Source organism: Acinonyx jubatus, chromosome D2 (assembly GCF_027475565.1).
Source record: "Acinonyx jubatus isolate Ajub_Pintada_27869175 chromosome D2, VMU_Ajub_asm_v1.0, whole genome shotgun sequence".
Lineage (NCBI taxonomy): Eukaryota > Metazoa > Chordata > Mammalia > Carnivora > Felidae > Acinonyx > Acinonyx jubatus.
Window position 1 is genome coordinate 10,967,647 of NC_069393.1, and position 10,272 is coordinate 10,977,918.

A 10,272-nucleotide genomic window follows, 5' to 3' on the forward strand; every position below is an offset into this window, starting at 1 on the left:
GGGGAGGAAGCAGGGCACTGACCACATGCGCCTCTCCTATAATCAGCCATCATCTCGGCGACGAGCTTCGCTGCCTCAGGCGTAAATTCTTCCGCAGTTGCTTTAATCTAAGGCTACCCTTCTCCCTGATGACCCAGTGGAGGTCCCTGTTTCCCCAAAGGTAGGCCATCCTCCGCTGGGACTATGGATGATTTTAGCTGCTGCACAGGCTACTAAATAAATAATGGTGTTAAGTCGTATTGAACCACAGGATGGGAGAGTCTGTCTCTATGTTAGTTTCCTATTGCCACTGGAACCGAGAACCACAAATTTCATGGTTTAAAATTACGTAAGTTTAGAGGCACCTGGGTGGCTCAGTGGGTTAAGCGTCCGACTCTGGCCCAGTTCATGATCTCATGGTTCGTGGGTTCGAGGCCCGCATCTGGCTCTGTGCCAACAGCTCGGAGCCTGGAGCCTGCTTCGGATTCTGTGTCTCCCTCTCCCTCTCTGTGCCCTCCCCTGCTTGTGCTCTGTCTCTCTCTTTCAAAAATAAATGACCATTAAAAAAGGAAATAAAATTACATAAGTTTATTCTCTTGCAGTTCTGAGGGTCAGAAAGCTAAAGCTAGGATCAAGGTGTTGATAGCTGCACTCTTTCTGAAGACTTCAGGGGACAATCTGCTTCCCTTGCATTTCCTGACTCTGAGAACCTTGCACCGCTTCTGGTCGTTCCAAGGTACTCTGTCTGACTTTGACCTTCTTGCTGCTGCCTTTTCTTCTCTCCTTCTTTCTCTCCTTCCCCTCCTCCTCCTCCTTCTTTTTGAGAGAGAGAGAGAGAGAGTGGAGAGAGGGGCAGAGAGAGGGAGAGAGAGAATCCCAAGCCGGCTTCATGCTCAGCTGGGAGCCCAATGTGGGGCTCAATCCCACCACCCTGGGATCAGGACCTGAGCTGAAATCAAGAGTGAGAGGCTTAACTGACTGACCCATCCAGGTGCCCCACTTGCTTTCTTCTTATAGGAACCTTTGTGATTACATCGGGCCCACCCAGGTAACCCAGTGTCCTAACATAATGACATGGACCAAGTCTCTTCTGCCTTAGAAGGTAACAAACACATTCACAGGTTTCTGGGATTAGGCCAAGGACATGTTTGGGGACCATGATTCATCCTACTACGGTCTCTCTAGTGAATTTCTTTCCACTTTCTGGGCATCTGGCTGCCTCGGTTGGTAGAGCACATCACTCTTGCTCTCAAGATTATAAATTCAAGCCCCACACTGGGTGTAGAAATTACTTAAAAATAAAAATCTTCAGGGAGCGCCTGGGTGACTCAGTCAGTTAAGTGGCCGGCTCTTGGTTTCGGCTCAGGTCATGATCTCACGGTTTGTGAGTTCGAGCCCTGCATCAGGCTCCACACGGGGAGTAACGCTCTGTCTCCCTCTCCCTTCCCTCCCTTCTCCCACTCAAAATAAATAAATAAACTTTAAAAAAAAGGTAAGAATATTAAAAATTTTTTTTTCAAATAAAAGAAATAAAAATCTTTAAAAAACAAAACAAAACAATTTACTTTCTGCTTCATTCACGGTGTGTTCTCTACATGGACAGAGGGTGGGCCAGGAAATCGGGAGAGACGACTTCTTTCATTCAGGGAGAATACAAATTAACAACGGGAACATCAAACAAATATGGAACGCTTCATGAATTTGTAAGTCACCCTTGTGCAGAAGTGACACGAATCTTCTCTGATTCCAACTTTAGTTTATGGGCTGTTCACGCGAGCACTTAAAAGTGCATACTTTGATGAAGCTTAGGAAGACCCATCGTATCCCAAATAAGTTAGCTTTCTCAGCCCAGCGGGCTGAGGTTTGGTTAGGAAAGCCATCTGCACAGATTAAAATGACAAAGAAAAACCAAAGCAAACCAACCAAAAACGAACCAACGGACCCAGCCACGGGCCCACGAATACAGAGAGCAAGCTGACAGTTTGCCGTGGGGAGGGGGTGGGAAGTTGGGAAAATGGGTGAAGGGGAGCAGGAGACACAGGCTTCCAGGAGTAGGATGAATAAGTCACGAGAACAAAAGACGCGGCACAGGGAATCGGGTCAACAGTATTGCGATAGCGTCGCAAGGAGACAGATGGGGGCTACGCTTGTGAGCACGGGTTGTCTAGGGTTGTCTAGACCCTTGTCTAAGGGTCGTCCCACCATTGTGTTGTGCAGCTGACACGAATGGATCGCTGTGCCACCTGTGCTTGAATAAAACACTTCTTTTGAAATAGCAAAGGTGCAAGTTGCTGAAAAAAAACCACACCGGTGTTTTTATTTTATTTATGTTTCGCACAGATTTTTAATGACTGCTAGGTAGTATTGTCATTCTTTTTTTCATTTGGCTTGGCTCTGTGGGAGATGGGATGATGCTGATGGAGATTTTGAGGAGACCGAAGTCCCCTCGCACCCCGACGCTGGCTGGGGGAGTGTTTCGTAACCGTCGAGGTGTGAACACCAGCGATCTGTTTTCACTACACCCCCAGAGCATTCCTGACATCCCATCCGAACTCTAAAATGTAATGAGAACCACATCAATGTTTTGCGATCTCTAAATATCAGATTAAGACAGGCGTGAAGGACTCTGCAGTCAAGTCAATGGAAACGCAGAGAAACTGACACTTCTCCTTAGGGCAACGTATACAGCAGGTGTCAGCATGGAATCCAGCTTTGGGTAGGACTAGCAATTAATTCAAATTAATGACTCCAACTTGAGCATTTTCTTCCTTCAAGTCACCTTGCTAAGCCCTGACAAGTTAAAAGGTAAAAGCCCGGGGCGCCTGGGTGGCTTGGTCGGTTGGGCGTCCGACTTCGGCTCAGGTCATGATCTCACGGTCCGTGAGTTCGAGACCCGCGTCGGGCTCTGTGCTGACAGCTCGGAGCCTGGAGCCTGCTTCCGATTCTGTGTCTCCCTCTCTGTCTGCTCCTCCCCAGTTCATCCTCTGTCTCTCTCTGTCTCAAAAATAAATAAACGTTGAAAAAAAAAAAAAAGGTAAAAGCCCGAACTTGGAAACAACCCAGACGTCCTTCGGTGGGTAAATGGTTAAATAAACTGGTGGGCCCGTATCATGGGTGCTACTTGGCAACAAAAGGGAACAAATTTCATACATGTTAACAGTTAACAGTATGGATGGATCTCAAGTGAGTGAAATAAGCCAGGACTAAAAGGTCACTTACTGCAGATTCCATTTATACAAAGTCACAGAGATGAAGGAACTGATTCCTGGCCGTCAGTGGTTAGGTTCAAGGAAGGTTAGGGAGCACTAAGAGTGGTATTTATGTATACAGGGAAAGCATGAAGGAAATTTCTGTGACGATGGACAGTTCTAGATGCTGATTGTAGTGCTGGTTACACAATCTACACAGGTGATAACATTTCATTGCGTGCAACGCACGCACGTACACACACACAGGAGTGCATGGAAACCTTGTGAGATCTGAATAAGCTCTGTGGACCGTACCAAGGTCAATTTCATGGTCTTGAGAGTGCAGTAGAGTTATGTAAGATACTACCTTTGGGGGAAGCTGAGTGAAGAGTACGTGGGAACTTTCTGTACTGTTTTTGTAATTTCACATCAGTCTATATTATTGCAAAATAAAGATTTTAAAAGATTAAAAGGTTAGAAAGGCACAGAATCTATTCTCAAGCCACTTAAAGTGCATTAGGGAGATAGACTAAAGAAATAACTCAGAAGCATAATAAAAAGTGATTTGGGGCACCTGGGTGGCTCCGTCGGTTAAGCGTCTGACTTTGGCTCAGTTCATGATCTCATGGTTTGTGAGCTGGAGCCCCACCTTGGGCTGTCTGCTGTCAGTGCAGAGCCACTTCAGATCCTCTGCCCCCCTCCTCAAATAAATAAAATTAAAAGATATTTTAAAAAGTGATTTGGAAGAAGTATTAATTTGGGGGCCTGAGGTTCAGGGAAATCTTGTCAAAAATGGTGGTGTTTGGGCCAGACCCTGAAAGGAGTGGGTGAGTTTCACAGGAGGAGAATGGGGAAGTGGTCAGAGCTGAATAAGGCCTGGGTAGTCAGATAACTTCCTTGCTCTTGGATTAATGAGTCTCAGAAAGCCATTATTTTAGTCTGGTTTCACCTCTCCGAAACTAATTGTACTTCCTGAAAGAAATTCACCAAAGGCTTTACATTTGACATGGATTCGTATTAGAAATTAATGTCATTATTTACCTTGTTCTACACAAAACATTAATGCGATATTTAGGCTTCAGAAACTATGGCACCCTAGTGAGCCTGTTAGGGGGTTATGAGTTTCTTCCTTTGTGTAATTGTAAGGGTAAGACAAAGAAAAGGAGAAACATTGTCAGATTTTCGATAACTTTACATTACAAGGTCTATGCTCTAGTGGATTGCTAGATTCTGCACTTACTTGGAAGTGATCCTGGTATTTCAGACAAAGGAATGACATATGTGTTATGATTGACATGATTGGCAATCTCCCACTGATCTGAATTTTTCATCCAGCTTTATGGAGATATAACTGACATATAACATTGTGTAAGTTTAAGATATATAACGTGATGATTTGATACACTTGTATATTGTGAAATGCTTACCGCAAATAAGGTTGGTTAATACATCCTTAATCTCACATAATGACTATTTTGTTGTTATGGTGAGAATATTAAAGCTCACACAACAACTTTTAAGTACACAATACAGTATCGTGACCTATGGTCACCATGCTGTCATAATCCCCAGAACCTACTCATCTTAGTTACAAGTGCGTACCCTTTGACGACATCTCCTGCCCCCCACCTCAACCCCCTCCCCAGAAACCACCACTCTACTCTGTTTCTATGAGCTTGATGTTCGTAGGTCCCACAAATAATTGGGATCATGAAATATTTGTCTTTCTCTGTGTGACTTATTTCACTTAGCATGATGCTCTCAAGGTCCATCCATGTTGTTGCAAATGGCAGGATTTCCTTCTTTCTTTATGGCTGAATATTACTCCGGTGTGTGTGTGTGTGTGTGTGTGTGTGTGCGCACCACATTTTGTTAATCCTTTCATCTGTGAATGGACACTTGGGTTGTTTGTGTCTCGGCTCCTGTGAATAATGAGGCCACAAACACGCAGGTGAATATCTTTTTTAGAGAGTAATTTCCATACCCTTGAATATAGACTCCAAAGTAGGATTCATGGATTATATGGTAGTTCTATCTTTTCATCTCAATTTGGTGGCTAGGGTTCGCAAAAAACACAGCAATCCACCCCCCGCCGAAACAAACAAACAAACAAACAAACAAGAAACCCAAAACATTTTCTCCTCTTCTGCCTTAATTTTTCAAGTAATTTTGGTCTAGGGCAATACAGATGTGGTTTTCTCCATGGGGTCCCATTGTCATTTATATACCACTTCGGGGGCACCTGGGTGGCTCAGTCGGTTAAGCATCTGACTTCGGCTCAGGTCGTGATCTCAAGGTTCGTGAGTTTGAGTCCCACATGGGGCTCTGTGCTGATGGCTCAGAGCCTGGAGCCTGCTTCGGGTTCTGTCCCTGTCTCTCTCTGCCCCTTTCCCCCCGCCACTCTCTCTCTCTCTCAAAAGAATAAATAATAAGCATTAAAATTTTTTATATACCATTTGAACATATTTATACAGATATGTGTTGTCAGACTCCCTCCCTGGATTAAAATCATGACTCTCTCACTTATGCAATCTGAGGAAAATTTGGCTTTCATGGCTCTGTGCCTCAATTTTCTCACCTATAAAACGATTATGACCATGGTACTATCCCACAAGCTTATAAGTTTTAAATGAGATAGTTGATGTAAAACTCTTAGCAAAAAATAAACTGTTACTCAGAACTACAATAGTCAATATATTTGCTACCATATGCAGTGCTAAGGTATAAAAAGTATTTATATAAAAATATTAAAAGCGTGAGGCATACTTCTGTACTTTTTAGCTTGTCGATTTAAAGCCGAAAAGCTTAGGGTTTTTAAAAAATACATTTTAGGCAACCTGCGGAATGGGAAAAGATATTTGCAAATGACATATTAAACAAAGGGCTAGTATCCAAAATCTATAAAGAACTCACCAAACTCCACACCTGAAAAACAAATAATCCAGTGAAGAAATGGTCAGCAAACATGAATAGACACTTCTCTAAAGAAGACATCTGGATGGCCAACAGGCACATGAAAAGATGCTCAACGTCACTCCTCATTAGGAAAATACAAATCAAAAACACACTGAGATACCACCTCATGCTGGTTGGAGTGGCTAAAATAAACAAATCAGGAGACTATAGATGCTGGAGAGGATGTGGAGAAACGAGAATCCTCTTGCACTGTTGGTGGGAATGCAAACTGGTGCAGCCGCTCTGGAAAACAGTGTGGAGGTTCCTCAGAAAATTAAAAATAGACCTACCCTATGACCCAGCAATAGCACTGCTAGGAATTTACCCAAGGGATACAGCAGTGCTGATGCATAGGGGCACTTGTACCCCAATGTTTATAACAGCTCTTTCAACAACAGCCAAATTATGGAAAGAGCCTAAATGTCCATCAACTGATGAGTGGATAAAGAAGTTGTGGTTTATATACACAATGGAGTACTACATGGCAATGAGAAAGAATGAAATATGGCCCTTTGCAGCAACGTGGATGGAACTGGAGAGTGTGATGCTAAGTGAAATAAGCCATTCAGAGAAAGACAGATACCATATGTTTTCACTCTTATGTGGATCCTGAGAAGCTTAACAGAAGACCAGGGGGGAGGGGAAGGGAAAAAAAAAGAGAGGGAGGGAGGCAAACCATATGAGACTCTTAAAGGCTGAGAACAAACTGAGGGTTGATGGGGGGTGGGAGGGAGAGGAGGGTGGGTGATGGGCATTAAGGAGGGCACCTGTTGGGATGAGCACTGGGTGTTGTACGGAAGCCAATGTGACAATAAATTTCACATTAAAAAAATAATAAAAAAGTAAAAAAACCTTTTTATTGAAATATAACACACATAACAGAAAATGTGCACACATTGCGAATATAGAGCTTGATAATTTTGATTGCAGTGAGAGCACTTAACACAAGATCTACCCTCTTAGCAGATTTTCAGTTGTAGCGATTATATCATTACAACAAAAAATTAAAAAGAATAAGTCACTCATCAAGTTTCTACCCTGACATTGTATTGTCTCAGTTTTATGTTTAATAAATATATATATATTTATATTTATTTATTTATTTATATGTGTATATATTTAACATCATAGAATTGTACCATTTTTACTTTGCTTCTCTTCACATAGCATTATACAGTAGATATTTTCCCCACTACTGCATGGCTTTCGTGGTGATCACTGTCCCCCATCGAGACATATACATCAGATTGATGAATGTTAGTTTGGGGGCAGAATGGCTCCAGATTATCCAGGAATCACCGCTTTGGAGAACACCATACCCAAGCGCAGCCTGCATCAGGAGACTTGGTCAAATGTATGGATTTGCCCGGAATCTTTTGTTGGTCCCTTCTAACCCATTCTTTACCCGGAAGCTCAAGTGATCTTTTCAAAATACAGGGACTGAGTGTCCTTCAGGTAGAATCGTTAGGTGGCTTGCCATGGCTCTTAGGATGAAAATCTTTAACATTTAGACGCTACCTCACCTAGCCTCTGTTTCCATCCCCAGTTCAATCTCTGACTGTGCTTCCATTTGTCAGTTGTTTATGAACTATTAAAACACTAAAAAAAAAAAAAACCCCAAAAAACCAAGCCCCAATCCTGTAAAGGGGGCACTGCTTGCTGAACAATGCAGCCTCCCTCTGATTATAAAAGGGAACTGATTGGTAGAGGCATACAACTCGTTTATGTTGCAGTGAGGGTGGTTTTATCCATGTATTCTATTATGGGTCCAAGGACTCACTTATCCTGTAGCCATGGGTGGGATTACAGGAAGAGGTTGCCCCAGAGAACTTCCTGGATCTCTGATGCAATAGAGGCGTAGGAATGTCTAGCACAAGCCCAGCAAAGGCAAGACACTTTGACGGAGAAATTGCAAGTCTGTCTCCCAAATCCCTACCCTTCCCATCGCCCTGAAAACCCACGTGACTAAAAAGATAAGAGAAACGTCCAGACTTTAGAGGAATCTCAGCTGGGCTTTGAAGGTTCAGACCTTGCCATACGCTAAAAGCTGTCATTGAATTTGACTGAAATATCAAGTAGGGTAACAACTTTCTTACTTTTTGCCCAGTATGACTCATTGTGCACAAAGATGGGCAGATGGCCCCAAGCATAGGTGCCTCTCAACATAAATAAAAGACTAAAGCAATCAGCTTGGAAAAGAAAATCCACTATCCTCTCTCCGAACTTTCATAGTCTGTCTGCTTTGAGACACTGTGTTTGGAACAGTTGTTGAACATAGTAGCTTTTCTGCTGCTCAAGTCATTCTTACTGCTACGCCAAGACGCTTTTTACTACGAGGAGTGTATTTAATAGCTAATTTTGTTCCTCAACAATTTTATATTCTAACAAATTATGTCTGGGCACGAGCTCTGTGCGGGCTGAGAATATATTAAGACATAATAGCCGTGGTCCGGGAGCTTCTCTACTGGAGGAAGAGGGATAGGAGGAATATGAGAAATGATGGCGTTGGGGGATTTCTTGGAAAATCAGAGTGCAAAATTATTGAGAGTTTAATCTAGGAGTAATACATGTCTAACGATTCCAAGCGTGAATGAAGGGAGTTCTCTTTCTGGTGGTGTTACATCGGTAAAGACATATTTACGACCTTCAGATAGAAACCCAAAACAGATTGCAACATACACTGAAGCCGAAGGTGCTTCCTTGTTGACTACACATGGCCAAGGCCGGAGGGTGACTGTCTTAAAGGACTACCAGGCATTTGCCTGGCATTCTCTAGAGTAATGATCACTTCTCTGTCATTTGGGGAAGGACACAGCAGGAACATTCCATTCTTCAACTCCTACAGGACACATGGCCTCGTGGACATTGTGGCCTGATTTAAAAAGAGCAGCAAGCTCTGTTTGACCCCTTCTGCTAGGACACCTAATGATTAATGTTACACAAAAGTTGTTATTATCGGTGGTCACTAGTATGGTTTGAACGTCAACAGACATGTTATTACTGTGTTTATCAATCTGCTCAGTTTCTAAGATGGTTGTGTGTTTCCGACGGAAGACTGCCAGGCGGTGGGGTTTGTCCACCACTCGGCAGGGAGCACCTGGGGGTGTCCAATTGGTTGAGCGTCCAATTCTTGACTTGGGCTTGGGTCATGATTCCAGGTTGTGGGATTGAGCCCCAAAGCGGGCTCCAAGCTGAACATCGAGCCTGCTTGGGATTCTCTCTCTTTCTGCCCCTTCCCAGCTTGCATCCTTGCTCTCTCTCTCTTATAAATAAATAAATAAATAAATAAATAAATAAATAAATAAAACCATTTTGATCACTCAGCAAAGTTAAAAATATTTTCATCCAACATTAAAATTCTACATGGTCTTTGAACGAGCAACTATGGTTCAAAGACATTTCCTGTAGGTGTAAAGGGGTATTTGTATCAACACTCGAAATGATTTCTGCACAACATTTTTTGGAGCAATGTGGGTAATTGCAAAAGATCCTACTCCGTCTTCATGTCTGTTGGTAATGGATTTTCAAGTTGTCTGTAATAACGTGCCAACATATATTAAGCGATCAAAGCAAAATGGGGAAGCATGTGGTACGTTTAGGTGAAAAAAACAAATGGGTATCTAAGGATCTACTTGGATAGGCATGTATGATCCATAGAAGGTAGTCAAAACCACCGCTGAGAGACGGTTGTCTTTGAAGGCGAGACCGTGCGACCAGGAGCTGGGGCGAGGGGAGAGCCTTACTTTGTATCGCATTCCCTATTTTCACCTTTTGAGTTTTGTGCCTGCATGTGGTACAACGGATTCTGTCCCAATTCTGCACCCCCGCCTAATTGCATTATGTGTGCACTTTCTTTGTCATGTGATCTGCAGCCTCTCCTTGTAGGTGAAGCAGACCACCCCACCTGCTGGGGTCGGCCTTGGCCGTGTGTCTGCAGCTGCCAAAGGTATGTTAGCAGACGGGCAGCAGGCGGAGGTTGAACCGTGCCGGTGTGATGGTGGCGGTCCCCTTGTGCTCTTGGGACCTATCAGGTGAAGAACACGATCCCGTGTTCTTAGCTGCTAGTTCCAGAATGAACTGGCCTGTGGAGCAGGCCAGGATCCAACCCACATTGTTGAGCCAAACCCAAGTGATCCCAGCTCAAAGCCCA

General features: G+C 43.4%; 1 non-coding gene across 1 annotated transcript; it reads right to left on the reverse strand.

The window, feature by feature from the left end:
* Nucleotides 1-1,656: 1,656 nt before the first annotated feature.
* On the reverse strand, nt 1,657-1,759 carry LOC113596515 (U6 spliceosomal RNA). The gene has a single exon (XR_003417272.1). It is a non-coding gene; the product is annotated as a U6 spliceosomal RNA (small nuclear RNA).
* Between the last annotated feature and the right edge of the window lie 8,513 nt (nt 1,760-10,272).